The sequence below is a fragment of the Centruroides sculpturatus genome, unplaced genomic scaffold, assembly GCF_000671375.1.
Source record: "Centruroides sculpturatus isolate CEXI.00-Female unplaced genomic scaffold, Cexi_2.0 scaffold350, whole genome shotgun sequence".
In the NCBI taxonomy this organism is placed as follows: domain Eukaryota; kingdom Metazoa; phylum Arthropoda; class Arachnida; order Scorpiones; family Buthidae; genus Centruroides; species Centruroides sculpturatus.
Genome location: NW_019384643.1, coordinates 296,284 through 307,286, shown reverse-complemented (window position 1 = coordinate 307,286; position 11,003 = coordinate 296,284). Strand labels below are relative to the sequence as shown.

General features: G+C 40.2%; 1 long non-coding RNA gene across 1 annotated transcript; it reads left to right on the top strand.

Moving 5' to 3' along the window:
* Positions 1–1,633: 1,633 nt before the first annotated feature.
* On the top strand, positions 1,634–11,003 carry LOC111626059. Its single transcript, XR_002756824.1, has 4 exons — positions 1,634–1,792; positions 2,031–2,796; positions 2,865–2,959; positions 10,843–11,003. It is a non-coding gene; the product is annotated as an uncharacterized LOC111626059 (long non-coding RNA).

Sequence of the window (11,003 nt, the reverse complement as noted above, 5' to 3'; positions counted from 1 at the left end):
CTACAATTTCCTCACTGCTTAGAAATGAAAAGAACGCCATCGAGATAGTGCTTCGGCAGAAACAACTTGAAAGGTTAGTAAAGTACAAAGCCTTCGGGAAAAGGACGGTAGTTAACTTTAAGGAGACAGACTCTATTTCGTCAGGCTGGAGAGCGTATAAAAAGTTATAAGTGAAGGTTTCATCTTCCAATTGTCAGACTAGTAATATCTATCGCGTCTTTCTTAATTATGGATAATTAACAGAGACCGAGATTAAAACAGTTCTCTTTATTTCGCCTATTTCGGATTGGTCCCTATTCGCGCTCACGGCTTCAGTGTCTTTAACATAACGAACAAAAGGTTAGTTCGTCTTAATATACTTTTGTTATCCACAATAATGGATATAAAGCACAATTTGTACACATCTTAATGGTGTAGTTTCTACATATCAGTCTCTTGCACTTACTGGCATGTTTTCTTTGTTTATTTTTTATGGGAAAATGCCTTTTCTCGCAATTATTAACTCCTTTTTACCTCTCGGAAGGATTTTAACTTCGATATTCTGCTTCATAACACGACAAAGATCAAAATTTAGTTTTCATCGTAAATATTTTCACAAACAAACGATAACTACGAGCAATTGTCTATTGTGACACGGTCACAATGCCGGACTGCAATTCTTAATCATATTTTGAAATCATTTAATTCAAAATATCTCAAGCTAGTAGTGGCTTGCCCCTGTACATCACACTTTTCCGTTAACAATAGTCATCTGTTAACTGACGTTTTGAATTGAAAATGAAAAAAAAAACAAGACTTTCGGTTTGAATCGGAAGATCATATATAGTTAATTGGGGCCTCCTGTCTCTAAAGTTTCCACATCTGGTCTCGGATTTCATATAATTCCGTTCTCGAGGTTAAGACATGCGGACGGACGACAATGACAAAATTTGGAAATAAATGTAGCATTCCTCCCAAAGCAGAATTGTCGCGTTGTAAGTAAAAAAAATTCTCAGCGGTCAGGAAATAAAATATCATGGCACGAGAGGTACGAGCGAAAGTTTCAAAGTTGGATCAACACTTGCGGACGTGTCAAATTGATTAAGCGATCACATTAAGAATTTAGGGGAGAGATCCTTTAAAAAGTCAGAAATTCAAGGAGAAAGAATGATCGTTTCCCCCTAGCTCAGTCTGTTTATCCTCTGTGTCGATTTCCCCGTTGTCTCGGACTTAATTTTCGTTCGGCCGTATTATAAAGGTTTTTCGGTATTTTTAATATTAACTTTATCCAGTTTGATTAATAGGCCTACGCGAAACCCGCAACCCCGACGGCGACCGAGGAATCCTTCCGAAAAGCAAAATAATATTGGGCGAAATCCTAAGAATCTGATTTATTTCATGCCATGGTCGAAAATGGACGAAAAAGATATTTATTCGAACGAATTTCGGGAGATGGTCAAGCCTCGAGACGTAGAATTTAAAAAGATCGTCTTTTACCTCTCCACGGTCGACATTCTGCACCATGTAAATGCAGAAGATAATTTATTTATCAAATTTAAAAAAGAAAAATAATTATAAATTAATTAATTGAAAAAAATTTTAAAAATTTATTTTTTTTTAAAATTCTAATTTTTACGAAATTCGAACATTGTTGACGCGTTTTTTAACGTTTGTTCGAAATACGTCACACATGACGAATCGCAGTTCGACTGTGTTTCTCGTTGCTGTCGGACGTGCTTTTCTTTCGCTCTTGGATTGCGTGCTGTTTTCTGCGGTTTCGTGCCTTTTACAGAGAAGATTGAAGATTTTTTAGGTAAGTCTTAGTCCTTATTGATCCTAGACGTAAGAATTTATTTAATATTACTTGGAGAATCGGTCCCAGAAGACATCTCGGCACATCGTTCGATGGTCGACCGTTTGCGCTTCGGATTCGAATCTTTTAGATTTAAAAAGGCGGCTGCGGTGAGCAGTTTGCTTTTACTCGGAAGAATTTAAGCATTAATTTAAGCTTTTGTTTTCACTGGACTAATTGCAAATTTTCTTTTTTACAGGATGAAGACGTTGGTGCGTTGTTGGAGGCGGTTCCGGCGGAGGCAGGCGGTGGCGCCGGAGGGAGAGGGTTCCTCGGACGACGCGGAACGAGTCTGTCGTTCCGTGCCGTTGGAGGAGCGGGGGCTCGACGAGCGACAGGCAGCGGGTGAAGAAGACCTTCGCCAAGTGCGCGTGGCGTGGCATCCTCCCGGAGTCGGGATGATGCGACGCTACACCCTGGGTCCAGTGCGCTTGGCCGAGGTCTTCGGGGGTCATCCGGCCACAGACCTTGCTGTGGAGGATGTCGAAAGTGACAGCTCGTCCGAGCTGACACTTTCTGTTTGGTCGTGTTCTGCCCGTTCGTCCGCGACGGCGACGCCACCGCCTTGCCGAAGTCTGGACGGGGAGGAGTCGGAGGAGAGAGCCCCCGAAGTCGAGGGACCGTGCTGTCCGTGGTTTTGTTGCTGCGGACGGCTGCGGTTGCCTTGGCCTAGGCGGTGATCTTCTTCGACTTCCTCTTCTTCACCCGGATGCGACTTTCTTACCGGATTCGACACTTTTCACCCGGACATGACATCTTTTAACGGACGTGACCTCTTTTACCCGGACGTGACCCACGGACTTGACACGTTTCTTCACCGGACGCGACATTCGGCCGACCTTTCTTCCCAAACAGCTGTTATGAGGATTGAGCTTCCGGTTAGGGTTCGTTAGCTTAGCCTAGGCTAGGTCAGGTCCTTCGCTTTTCTCATAACACTGTTTGGGAAGAAAGGCTGTCTGATTAAGGTAATAATCTTGATCTTAGGTAATAAATGAATAAACTTCTCGTTTTCTCACTGCCTTTGTGTTTGTAGGAACATTTGGGAGGGAGAAGTATCTCCCTCCTCAACTTTACCACGAAGAGGACCAAGAAGTGGCCATTTATCGTACAAGTGAATATTTTCCGATGGTAAGAACTCTTCGAGGGACCACGGACAGCACGGTCCCTCGACTTCGGGGGCTCTCTCCNATGCACAGTAGTAATAAACTTGGTACTTAGGTTCGGGATAAACTGGACGTCTAGATGTGGATTTGCCACTATTATGATAGCATTTGTGCGGTCCTGACTTGAAAGATAATAGGCTTTGTAGCTTCCTAGTAGGGCAGGTTTATTGCTTATCAGGTAGGGTTCTTGGACAGTCACTAGATCAATGTCCATAGTGCTAATATCTTTGAGGAGCTGGGAAGTGGCAGCTTTGCTTTTCTCTAAATTTATTTGCAGGAGATGTAAAGTTGATTTTAACTGGGTATGCCCGATGTTGGAGGTAGCTGCTGAAACTTGTGGGATATACTGGTTGCTAGTACCCATAATTGGTTACTTTTATTATGTTGGTCTTTATTTTTTGTGTCGTGGGACAGATTGGGTCATAGGCATTATGCTGTGTATTATATCTTTTCCCCATAGGAAGATTTTTGTTTGAAATCATACAGTTAATGCAGATTGGTTTGAAATCTTTACCAGAACAATCGGAAAACTTATGTTCCTTTGTGCAGTGGCTACACCTCATTTTGCTCCCACATTCATGAGCGAAGTGCCCAAAACCGCAGCACTTGAAACAACGCAACACCAAGATGAAATCGTCTACCTTGACATGGCTCCAGGCATTAGAGAACCACATTCTATCCTGTTACGCTTCTGCTCCTCATTCAGTGAATGGAGAATCCAAAGTGCTTGTGCAGAATGTCGTGAACAGATGATGCGCTAATATCCAATAGTTCCTGAATCTGCTGATAGGTGATTTGCCTGTCTTTACAGCAGCTATATTTTCTGATATCACTGCTTCTGCTGGCCTGCCTGAGTTTGGGTCATCCTCCACACTAAAATTACTACTATTAAACTGTTTATACCATTTTGTTATGGTCTTCAAGGAAGGACAATGTTCCCCCAAAACAGAAGACATTTCTGAAAAGCATGGATCTGGTATTCAGTTTGTCCACAGCATCATTTTCTTGTACTTTAGCACTGCTTGCTGGGAAAGTACTAGAAACAGGAACTTGAATTGGACTTTACCCAATTTTTACACACTTCATTGGTGAAAGACTTGTTTTGGTATGACCAATAGATGTATAGGAAAAAACTTTCTGAGTGAGAATTAGCAAGGCGTCCAAGGAGACGTTGTTACTTCTGTTTTTGGTACTAGTGAGTCCAGGATGTTGGTCTAGGTCTTCCTCAGCTAAGGTAGACCTGTTCCTTAGAGTATGTTGGAGTACAGTCACATTCTGCAAAGCAGAGGAGATGGAAGAGGACAGTGGGTGCAGGCTCTTCAGTTCCCATCATTTTTGAGAGTGGCATTCTATGGATGTAGGCAGTTCTAAGCATTATATCCCAGTTCTAAGTACACTTGCTCCCAAAAGTTCCTAAGGGAACTGAAGACATTGTTGGTGCAAAACTAAGGGTAATCCTGATTCCTGGTGGCTATCTAACATCTATATCTCTTATGATTTAGCAGATCAGATTTAGGATTTTTTCCTGAAGGAGATTAAGTTGTTTGCCAGATTCATAGATTTGTCAGTTTGTTTTATGTAACTTTCTGTGGGTGGTTGATGTAGGGTTCAGCGCAACAAGAATAAGAAACAGTTATAACATAAAGAACAAACTTTATTTTATACAGTATGAACACAAAAAAAGATCAGGTCCCAACTCGGGTGTGTTGTTAGTAAATACTTTTATACAATAGTATAGTACAATCAAGATCGTTACACAAAAGGATCTTCTAAACCACTTTTCAGGATTCACATACGTGGGGTTCAAATCATAAAAGTATACACAAAGATTAGCGTGCTTAAAACTACCTTACAACCTATGTTTTTTATTCTAATTAATGCTAAAAGAGGGAAGAGATGTTAGATAAGGGGNCAAGGTTAAGGAGATTAATAGGATCAAAGATGTAGCTTCGAACTTGGGTTATAGGAAGAGTACAATAGAAGGGCTAATTAAAAGTTATGAAAGAGGCAAAAGCTTAAGAACCCGGGCAAATCAGTTAAAAATCACCAAGTTCACGTATAATAAAAACATCAAGGACATCACGAAGCAAGTTTCAGATAAAAAAACGCTCCAAAATTGTTTACAAAAGAGTTCCTAATTCGTATAGTGTTCTCAGAAACGACAAGCTTAATTTCATCAAAAATGTATCGTGGACGATCTCGTGGTCATGACCGGCGAAGTTTGAACGATCGTGCCCAAAAGCAGCGATACCAAAGAAGATTGGATAATGAGAACGAGACCTGCCTTGAGTGTCAAAGTGATTCTGCTTAGTGTTGTCTCCGAGACATAGTCGTGTCCCAAATACGGTTTTGCCGTTTTACTTGTTTAATTTAACCTTTTTGGTTAATATTTAAATAATATCATATTTTATCAGTTTTACCAGTATTATACAGTTGTCCAACAGAAAAGTAAACTATCTTATTTACAAATCTTTTCAAAATAGACAGTTTGACCGGGCCTTAGACATTTGTCTCATTCGTCTATGCGATGATCCGGCCCTGCGTATATGTCGGGTTTCGTCCTTCTTCGTCACTTGTCAGTGCCCGCCTGTTGCCAACCAGATAAAACCACTAAACTCTAGTTGTTGGTGGCGGGTTTTAGGTCCCGCCAACAACCGTTTTTCCGGATTTCCTTCACGTGTCTAACACCTAAATATGGGCCAATTTCCTATAGAAAGTTCTCCGTCAGACAATCCCGCGGTACTTGTATGTATATCACCCAGTGTTGCGTTGTCTTGTTCCCATCAACCCAATTAATCCGTTCCTTATCATCTAGCTGTCCTAAAATAGGCCAGGCCGAACCCATAATAAGTCTGACGAAGAGACCCTCTTAGACCCAGAGGATGATAGATGTAAAAAATCAAAAAGACCTATCATGTGTTTGCCCAAGTCCACGATGACAAATTGGCAAGAAACAGGCCCGACATATACAGAACAAATCGCCCTCAAAAACGTTCCGAAGTTTCTGATTCGTACTCGAACCAGAACAGAACAGAACTCAGAACAGAAGAATGGCGCCTTTACAGTCTCGAACATCTCGTCGTCTATACTGCAAACCCCAAAATTAAAACAATGATCTATGAAATATATATATACAAGGTTATATGCAATACATGTTGTGCAGTTGCCTTCTAAAAACTTTTTAGTAATCTTTCTTTTTTTTTTTGAACTTTTTTTGCCCTGTGGACGCTAAGAGGGCCTATTTTAAATTAGTAGTGGTTTGCCCCTGTACAGTATATCATACTTTTCCTTTAAGGATATGTGAGACCATCTAATTCCCATGACTAGTTAATCTACAAATTTTAAGTTTATCTGTACATTTTTTTATGTTCCTTGAAGAAATTATCACATTAACTATTTTCATGCCGTCCTTATCCCGAACAGTTTGTAGATATCTATCCTTTCCGAATGTTCTATCATAACACAACACAAGACCCTCTGTTCTATCTATAAGGAGATAGCCCGATGTAGTCAGCACAGGATTGTAAGGAGTGAGGAAATTGTAGGCTTTTAGAGGAACCCTACAATTTCCTCACTCTTTAGAAATGAAAAGAACGCCATCGAGAGAAACAACTTCAAAGGTTAGAAATGTACAAAGCCTTCGTAGTTAACTTGAAGGAGACAGACTCTATTTCGTCAGGCTGGAGAACGTATAAAAAGTTATAAGTGAAGGTTTCTTCTTCCAATTGTCAGACTAGTAATATCTATCACGTCTTTCTTAATTATGGATAATTAAAACAGTTCTATTTATTTCGCCTATTCGCTCTCACGGATTCAGTGTCTCCTACATAACGAACAAAAGGTTAGTTCGTCTTAACACGACAAAGATCAAAATTTAGTTTTCATCGTAAATATTTTCACAAACGATAACTACAAGCAATTGTCTATTGTGACACGCAATTCTTAATCATATTTTGAAATCATTTAATACAAAATATCTCAAGCTAGTAGTGGCTTGCCCCTGTACATCACACTTTTCCGTTAACAATAGTCATCTGTTAATTGACGTTTTGAATTGAAAGAAAAAACGAGACTTTCGGTTTGAATCGGAAGATCATATATAGTTAATTGGGGCCTCCTGTCTCTAAAGTTTCCACATCTGGTCTCGGATTTCATATAATTCCGTTGTCGAAGTTAAGACACGCGGACGGACAACAATGACAAAATTTGGAAATAAATGTAGCATTCCTTCCAAAGCAAAAATTGTCGCGTTGTAAGTCAGGTAATAAAATATCATGGTACGAGCGAAAGTTTCAAAGTTGCGGACGTGTCAAAAGCGATCATATAAGAATTTAGGGGAGAGATCCTTTAAAAAGTCAGAAATTCAAGGAGAAAGAATGGTCTGTGTCGATCTCCCTTTGTCTCGGACTTAATTTTCGTTCGGCCGTATTATAAAGATTTAACCTCTCCACGGTCGACATGTAAATGCAGAAGATAATTTATTTATCAAATTTAAAAAAGAAAAATAATTATAAATTAATTAATTTAAAAAAAATAAAAAAATTGATTTTTTACGAAATTCGAACATTGTTGACGCGTTTTTAACGTTTGTTCGAAATACGTCACGCATGACGAATCGCAGNTAACGTTATGCAAATCTGTGATTCCCAAGCCATAGTCTTATGCAAATCGTGCCGTGTGGCGTAATTGTCTGCTGACCAATCGGTGGCTGTACTTTCAAAAAGCCAACGGCCACTTTCAACCATCTGTCGATGACCGTTACAACTAAAAAAAAACTTCGCTAGGTCTTACTTTCAGGGGGAGGTCTTATATTTCGCAATTCAGCAAAATCTGTGCTAGGTCTTATTTTCTGCGGATGTCTTATTTTCGGGGAAACACGGTAGTTGCTAACTACAATAGAGCATTGATTATCCGAAACAATTTGGGACTGGGATTGTTCGGATAACCGATTATGTAAAAAAAAAAAATATATTAACTTATCCCATGTTGAAATTCATTCAAATCCTGGCATGTCCATAAGTACCCTCTCATGGTCATGCCAGCTAAAACAAGCACCCCAACAAAAATAATATTGGAGTAGCCCAAGACATGGCCAAAGATTGCACAGCAATAGCGGAAATTTAAATTTGCCGACTGGAACGCTTTCGATTAACTGATGTTTCGGATAATCAATGCTCTACTGTATTATTTGGTACGTTGCACTATTTTACATAGAGATCCTCTTAATAAGATTATCTACATTGCTTCTAATAGTCAGGCTACCTTAATGGCATGTGACTCTTGTCAGATTATTTCAATACTTGTTTGGGAGTGCTGTTTTCAGCTCAATGAGTTGGCTATCTGCAATGGTTTCTCTCTTGTGGATGCCAGGACATGAGGGTATTGGTGGTGATGTAAGTATGAGCTACTGGTCAAACAGGGACCTTCATATCTCCAATCATTTCAAGCATTGGAAGTTAACTCCTGGTTTAAAGCAGAACAAGACTTTTTGCTCAGCTTTCTCTCTGTGCAAACTAAATTTCTTTGCTTTTGACAGGAATCTTTTTTGCAGTTTGGTTAGTGTTGTGATGACTTTGATCACTTTTGTAAACATTATGCCGACCGAATTTTTCTTCTTTGGCCTCTTACTGCTTTTGCAATATCTGCCGAGAAGACTNTGACTAATATTATTTTTTTTTTTATTTTGTGCATGTTACAAGTTATAAATAAATATAAACAAACAACACTAACTCTATAACATTAAATCTAAATACCAAAATGATTAATTTATTGTGTTTTTGTTATTTCTTACTCCTATCTTTAGGTATTCGGTATTCGGCCGAATAGCAAAAAATAGGCCGAATAGGCCGAATACCGAATAGTAACCGAATATTCGTTACATCACTAGTTTCTCTTTGTAATCCGACGTGCTTTTCTTTCGCTCTTCGGTTGCGTGCTGTTTTTTACGGTTTAAAGACTTTTACAGAGAAGATTGAAGATTTTTTAGGTGTGTTTTAGTCCGTATTGATCCTAGACGTAAGAATTTATTTAATGTTACTTGGAGAATCGGTCCCAGAAGACATCTCGGCACATCGTTCGATGGTCGGATTCGAATCTTTTAGATTTAAAACAGCGGCTGTGGTAAACAGTTTGCTTTTACTCGGAAGAATTTAAGCATTAATTTAAGTTTTTGTTTTCACTGGACTAATTGCAAATTTTCTTTTTTACAGGATGAAGACGTTGGTGCGTTGTTGGAGGCGGTTCCGGCGGAGGCAGGCGGTGGCACCGGAGGGTGAGGGTTCCGTGCCGTTGGAGGAGCGAGGGCTCGACGAGTAGCGACAGGTAGCGGGTGAAGAAGACCTTCGCCAAGTGCGCGTGGCGTGGCATCCTCCCGGAGTCGGGATGATGCGACGCTACACCCTGGGTCCAGTGCGCTTGGCCGAGGTCTTCGGGGGTCATCCGGCCACAGACCTTGCTGTGGAGGATGTTGAAAGTGACGGATCATCCGAGCTGACACTTTCTGTTTGGTCGCGTTCTGCCCGTTCGTCCGCGAAGGCGACGCCATCGCCTTGCCGAAGTCGGAACGGGGAGGAGTCGGAGGAGAGAGCCCCCGAAGTCGAGGGACCGTGCTGTCCGTGGTTTTGTTGCTGCGGACGGCTGCGGTTGCTTAGGCCTAGGCGGTGATCTTGTTCGATTTCCTCTTCTTCACCTGGATGCGACTTTCTTACCGGATTCGACACTTTTCACCCGGACATGACACCTTTTAACGGACGTGACCTCTCTTACCCTGACGTGACCCACTGACTTGACACGTTTCTTCACCGGACGTGACATTCGGCCGACTTTTCTTTCCAAACAGCTGTTATGAGGATTGAGCTTCCGGTTAGGGTTCGTTGGGTTAGCCTAGGCTAGGTCAGGTCCTTCGCTCTTCTCGTAACACTGTTCGAGAAGAAAGGTTGTCTGATTAAGGTAATAATCTTGACCTTAGGTAATAAATGAATAAATAAATAAATAAAATACTTTCTTACTGGAACTACACTATATAAATAAAATCAAAACCTTTAAATAATCCAGCAAATCGTTTTTTAATATCTTAAAAACGCTTTCGAACGCTTTAAGCGATCATCCTCAGTTTTCGTTTTGAATCGAACGAAGAATTCGAAATTACGTAAAACAAAATTCAAAAAGCGGTTACATAAATGTATGTTAACATTTACCAAGTTTAAATAATTGCAAAAATTATACAAGTTAATTAAATCGAAATAAATAAATAAAATAAAATAAAATATATACATCCAGTAAAAATTATCTTAATTATTCTTCCCGCTTACATAAACTACGTCAACTCATCACAGAAGGATTTCCATGCCGATGACAATCCGTCAGCATCCCTATGATTAATATAGTTTGTGTGCAAGTGCGCCTTGTGAATTTCTAGTTTTTCCAGATGTTTTATGGCCTGCCTGGATCTTGTAGCTTTAATGATCGACGCCCGATCCCAAAAGACCTCGATATTCTATTGCTTGGCAACCATGAGAAACTTAAAGAATTGCTGAACATAAGCACTCGGTAAATAAAAACGTAGACTCTACGGTGCTTGCTGCCTTTGCCAAACAGAATATCGAGGTCTTTTGGGATCGGGCGTCAATCATTAAAGCTACAAGATCCAGTCAAGATTCCTACAAAACACCTTTGTGTTTTGTAGGAACATTTGGGAGAGAGAAGAATCTCCCTCCCCAACTTTACCACAAAGAGGACCAAGTGATCATTTATCGTACAAGTGAATATTTTCCGATGGTAAGAACTCTTTCGTTTCATTTTTTAACACATCTTATTCTCGTATCGTAATTTACTGTTTTCTATTTATAGACATGCCGAAGATGTTCTTCGATCATACACATACACGCACGGACATAACACCACTGTACACGAAGATATACACCGTTTAACCTTTACTCGAATTCTCGCACTCACGCACTTACACGTCAAGCGCCTTGTTCTGTGTAATTCGACACAATGAAACAACCCGA